Below are 6,084 nucleotides of genomic sequence, written 5' to 3'. Positions count from 1 at the left end.
GATGGTTGTCGTATCAGATGAATATTGTTATCGACACCCTGGATCACCATGTTCTAATTATACTCTAACTTGTCCTAGAGGTCAACGTATTCATATATTAGGGCCTATGCATGCCTATACCAAACCAAGCTCTGAAGGCTGTCGGCAGCTACAGGATAAGAATGGTTGTGATAGTCACTGCTGTACCAGTAGTACTGGCGATATTAAAAATACTTTAAGTCTAAAGGATACTTTACCTATTTATCAAGCCTGTTCTTATCAACAGTCCTGTCACTTTACCTTTCCTTATATTGCTGGTACTAATTATGATTACGGAGAATTTCTTCATTTTTGTATGCCTAGTAAGTATTCTAATGATAACATCCGTACGTAAACAAGGATCAATTCTGTTTGCCCGGTAAGGATCAAGGATCAATTCTGTTTGCCTGGTAAGTATTCTGAAGGTAACAGCTGTACATATTTTTTAAATCATGGCCATTATTTTAAAAATTACATCCCATTAACACCATCGTTTCACATTTCTTCCATACTGGTTTTTATTAAAACTTAGTATAAAATGAATAACTAAATAAAGATGTATCTGTTTTATTCAGATGTATCTATTCTAACAACAAAACCAAGAAATAACTAATCCAACTTTTAACTGTATAAACTCACAGTAAGAAGGTAATAAGCGTATGTTATTTCCATATTTAATTTGATATGTTGTTCTATAAAAAAAACAACAATGATTATTAAATATAATAGTTGTTAGTTGTATGTTTAATATATATTTACAGAGTCTCAGATATATAACATCATGACAACTGATAGAGTATCACGGTTTTTTTTCAATCTGTACTTTAGTGGTAAAGTATCACCAGTTAAAGGATTAACATGTTCTTGTAATATAACTAGTGCTAGAAAGTTTAATTTTCAAATTAAATACATCTTCTTGGAAAGCAGATCGTGTAACAAGGTCACAGTAACAGTTAACGATAAACCTGTATACACATGTAACGATGATGACCTAATTCTCGCAGAATTCGACGGTCACCCGATCTACAGCAAAGCTATGATAGAGTTCAATGATTTGACCGCTGACTCCCTTGATGTTATATGGATAGATTTTTACGGTAGGATTTTTGCATGTAAAATATATATATATATATATATACTATCCATATTACATGCCGATTTAACACAATTTTCTTATATTATACGCTAGCTGTCTGCCCGCTATTTAGATTAACATGTAGAAGTATTGTTTATGTTATGTAATTATTTTGTAATATATTTCGGTTTTAATTACCTTGTTTATATTTACAACCTGACAAAATACAATTAGATGACGTATTTGTAGTTTTATTAGTCCGGTTTTACTTTATTGTAGGTCCTGAGATGGTGGAGGCGTCATGTGATTGTTTTAAACCAGGTGAATATTTGTATTTATCACAATGAAATGTGTACCTACATGTCCAATATAATTGAGGATATATTGAGGATTGCAAGAATAGACGGTTTAATAATAAAGACAGTTTTAAAAACAGGCAATCTAAACAAACAAAACAACGAATTAGAAATTGCACAGTAGTTGAGTGCGGTATATTTGATGTTAATATAACTATATTAGATTAGTTGAGCGTGGTATATGATACTCTCACTATATTAAAGTAGTTGGGTGTGGTATATTTGATGTTACTATCACTATATTAGATTAGTTGAATGTGGTATATTTCATGTTATTATCACTATATTAAAGTAGTAGAGTGTGGTATATTTGATGTTACTATCACTATATTAAAGATACATTATGGGAGATAAGATAAAGAGATGGCAGTTCTCGCTATAATAGTTAAAAACTAGATAGTGTAAAGGTAATTTGCTGGAAATTTCAGTCAAATTGATCCACTATGAGCCGAGAAAGAAGCGGGTGAAATTTTTGCATAGTCTCGGTCATCATTACTAAAATCATTAATATAAACAGCATAGTCTCGATTATCTGATTTAATTATCAATAGCCGTTAGCGGCATATAGGAATCTAATCCAGCCAACATCGAAGGCTAGCCTTGACATCGAGAGTTTATTATGGTCTGGATAAGTTAATTAATGTCTAATTGATAATTTAGATAACATTTCAGGCCTAAAGAAAGACTTGTAATAAGCAGATTTTTCACTTGCATAATGCATGGTTAAAGTAGTTGGGTCTGGTACATTTGAGTAGCCAAGGTGGCTAGGTGGTTAAGACGCGGACTGGCTAGCCTTGAGGTCAGGTGTTCGATCCCTGCATTGGCCGAGAAAGTTCATCTAGATTTTCCTACGTGGTTTCCCCTTGTCAGTGCTGGAGAACGGAGGGCCTGAGACGAAAAACCGAGGTCCCGTGTATACATTGTAATGCACGTAAAAGATTCCTTGGCAGTTGGAATTCGATATAAGAGTAGGCGATAGTGACGCTGCCCGGGCAAAATTTCCCTCATAGCACATTGTATGGCTTATGCCCTTCTTCATTAGCCCAGTATAGGAGCAGAACAGTAGGACATTAAACCCCATTTCATTTCATTTTTTGGTACATTTGATGTTACTATCACTATATTAAAGTAGTTGGGTGTGGTATATTTGATGTTACTATCACTATATTAAAGTAGTTGGGTGTGGTATATTTGATGTTACTATCACTATATTAGAGTAGTCGAGTGTGGTATATTTGATGTTATTATGACTATATTAGAGTAGTTGAGTGTAATATATTTGATGTTACTATCACTATATTAGAGTATATTTCATGTTACTATCACTATATTAGAGCACGGGTAGTAAATAATACAGTTTACATGTACTGTTACAGAGACGAACGGCGGTTGGAGTAACTGGTCGGAATACAGTATCTGCTCTGTTTCATGTGGTGGAGGTAACAAAACCAGGACAAGGAATTGTGATAATCCTGCAGTAGCTAATGGTGGAATGTATTGTATTGGTAACTCTACAGAGACAGTTGAATGTAATCAACAGTGTCCCGGTTTGTAATTTTATCATTGGTAGGACATTAAATCCCATTTCATTTCATCATAAGATTATGACTCTATCGTTATATATATCAGGATGAATCTATTGTTGTAAATAATCACATGTTTTATATCAGTATAAACAGTATGTATATTAATTTTACAGTCGGCCTAGAGTATGAGGTTATGCTAACAGGGATTATAAGTGGTGTTTTGGTATTCATCATTTTTGCAGGTTTTATAACATGGTAAGATATATATCATTATATTTATAAATAAACTTTAATATTATAATAACAGTGGAGGGTGGAGGGGGCACTAAAGGCAAACTAGACTGACAATCAATAACTAACATGGTAAATCATAAATACCAACATAGATATATATTCACTGATTTTTATATAATGTCAAACCATACTATTGCTTTATTTATTAATAATTATTGTGTCGACTTCCGTTGCAAATAGAAACACCAATAACAATATGCAACATTTTATTTGGATATTCGGAGCCACTGTGGCTAAGTGGGCAAGAAGCTGGCTCGCTAGCCTGGAGGTTGCGTGTTCGATCCCTGCACTGGCAGAGAAAGTTCATCTGGATTTTTCGACGTGGGTTCCCCGTGTCAGTCGTGCGTCGGATACCCTGATAACGACAGCTGTCTAGCCATTCAGGTGGAACGAGATCTATTCGTGTATTTATGTTTTATGACGTAGGAGAGAGGAAATATTGGCCCGTTCTGTGTCCGAGTAAACTGCTGTGAATAGGATATTATTGATGAAAAAAAAATAATAACAATATTTTAATTATCAGGTTTATAAGACAAAATATCAAGAAACCTCAAACAACTGTCCATTTTGAAAACACAACAAGCCATAATGACAATATAACAGAACATGTGTATGACATCATAACAGATCACACTATCCCTAACGTGCATGTAAACACAAAAGACCAAGGTGAACCAACCAGCCATTGTGACAATATAACAGATGACTTGTATGACACTATCGCTAACGTACATGTAAACACAAAAGACCAAGGTGAACCAACCAGCCATTATGACAATATAACAGATGACACTATCGCTAACGTGGATGTAAACACAAAAGACCAAGGTGAACCAACCAGCCATTATGACAATATAACAGATGACTTGTATGACACTATCGCTAACGTGCATGTAAACACAAAAGACCAAGGGCCAGGTGAACCAACACAGCATGAAAACAACACAGTACGGGAGTGTGACAACGACACAGTAGATACATTAAAGTAATTAACAAATGAAATGGGGTTTAAAGTCCTAGTGTTTTGCACAAGATAAGTAATTAAAGGGTATATTTAATATGTTTAACGGGCATTATCAAGTGCTAAATCTGCCTATTGCAGATCTTTCTTTAGACCTAATGTTATATAAATTATTAATTAGATATTTATTAACTTGACATCTCGATGCCATCGGATGCTCTAGATTTTCAATAGATTTAGATACGATTTGTGTTTAACAATTTAACTTTAAAATGGATAATCGAGACTTTTTTTTATTATCGTTACTAACGGTAACAATGACAATTGTGGCTAAACTGTTCTGCGATCGACGATAACTCTGGAATGAACTAATTTTACTGGAATTTTCAGCATATGCTCAGTATCTATCTTTTTTAACCATTATGGCGACACCTGTCAGCTCTTTATCTAAATTTGACATGATGTATGTTTATTGTAAATGTTTTAATATTAGTATGTACATACGGCTCTGCTATTTTTATCTGTTCGGGTCCTTTTCAGGAATGTAACCCCTCCCACTCCCTTAAACCATAGTCCCACATCTGGTTGTCTTTTGTACAAGTAAACTATCGTAATCTTAAAAACTAATAATATGGATGTTGCTACAGTTACCAAATACCGTTTCAAATGTTTGTACATAAATATAACTAATTATTTTGTATCGAATACTATTTAAATGTGTAAACTTTAATGTTGTAATATGTTGAGATTCTCTTAATAAATCAGAAATATTTATAAAACTCACAAATTGTTGTTTTTCTTTTTAACCGGAGAAACGCAGTTAAATAGCTGTGGGGATTTTAAAAAAAACGGACTTCCCACCACATTCAAAGAACACAGACGGCTATTAAAATTGCCCTGTCGGTCTGTCTGTCTGTTTGTCCTTATTTGGGATACAGTAGAGTCGGAAAATCCAAGATGGTTGCTTTCTTTTTTTTGGGGGGGGGGGGGGTATTTTGATCATCAGGAAACACGACTTTCTGAGAGCATTGTCTGCGTATTTAACAATTACGCATCAATATCAGGCCTGGGAGATACCATAATTTTCACATACCCATTTGATAACTCATCAGATAATCGCCAACAACTGGTTGATTTTAATTGTGCTCCTCGAAGGATTAATCAAAATGTTTTGTCCTACCGTTGTAAATTGGGGATTATCAATACAAAGCTAACTAGAAGGGGTAAACGAGATGGTTCCAGAAACAAAGGTTCGTACAGGTAATCACTGAAGTGTTCTCCACAAATACTGAATCGAATATAAGTAACTCTAATGTTATAAAGTATTTAACAACTAACTTTAATCCTCTTAATATAATTTAATAGAAATTGACACTATACCCGCGGATCTGAACACTTGTAACTTGAACAAAGGTGCTACGATGGGTCTCCTGAATGCTAGATCAGTCCGGAAGAACATTGTACAGATTAGTGAGTTTGTAACGATTAAAACATCGACTTTTTGGCCATAAGTGCAACTTGGCTAACTGATAACGATTTTCCAGTTATACATGACCTTTGTTTGTGTCAGTAATTATTCGTTTATCACCAACCTACAGCTAACAAGCAAAGGGGCAGCACTGGTTTATTCTACAAAATTACACAGGAGTCAAATAAAGCGTTAGACAACCATTCGACATAGTCGTGTTCTTTCTAAAACAATACGTACCACCCTCCTCCTTCAGCAAAAACCAAAATTACTACTAAGGCATTGCTTGTAGAATTTTCAACGTTTCTCTCACAACTTGTCTTCTTAAAAGTTTTCTTTATGCTTTTAGGTGATATCTACTATTATTTTGAAAATGAATAGGACTC

The 6,084-nt window shown here is 34.3% G+C and overlaps 1 long non-coding RNA gene across 2 annotated transcripts; it reads left to right on the top strand.

The window, feature by feature from the left end:
* The first annotated feature begins 855 nt into the window (after positions 1 to 855).
* On the top strand, positions 856 to 4,959 carry LOC126830425 (uncharacterized). 2 transcript variants are annotated; one of them, XR_007683845.2, is made up of 5 exons: positions 856 to 1,115; positions 1,373 to 1,414; positions 2,826 to 2,996; positions 3,149 to 3,230; positions 3,793 to 4,959. It is a non-coding gene; the product is annotated as an uncharacterized LOC126830425 (long non-coding RNA). The 2 variants fall into 2 exon arrangements; XR_008788979.1 differs by lacking the exon at positions 856 to 1,115 and having other exon boundaries at positions 1,180 to 1,414.
* The last annotated feature ends 1,125 nt before the right edge of the window (positions 4,960 to 6,084 follow it).

The sequence above is a fragment of the Patella vulgata genome, chromosome 8, assembly GCF_932274485.2.
Source record: "Patella vulgata chromosome 8, xgPatVulg1.2, whole genome shotgun sequence".
In the NCBI taxonomy this organism is placed as follows: Eukaryota; Metazoa; Mollusca; class Gastropoda; family Patellidae; genus Patella; species Patella vulgata.
This window is presented reverse-complemented; position numbering and strand designations above follow the sequence as displayed.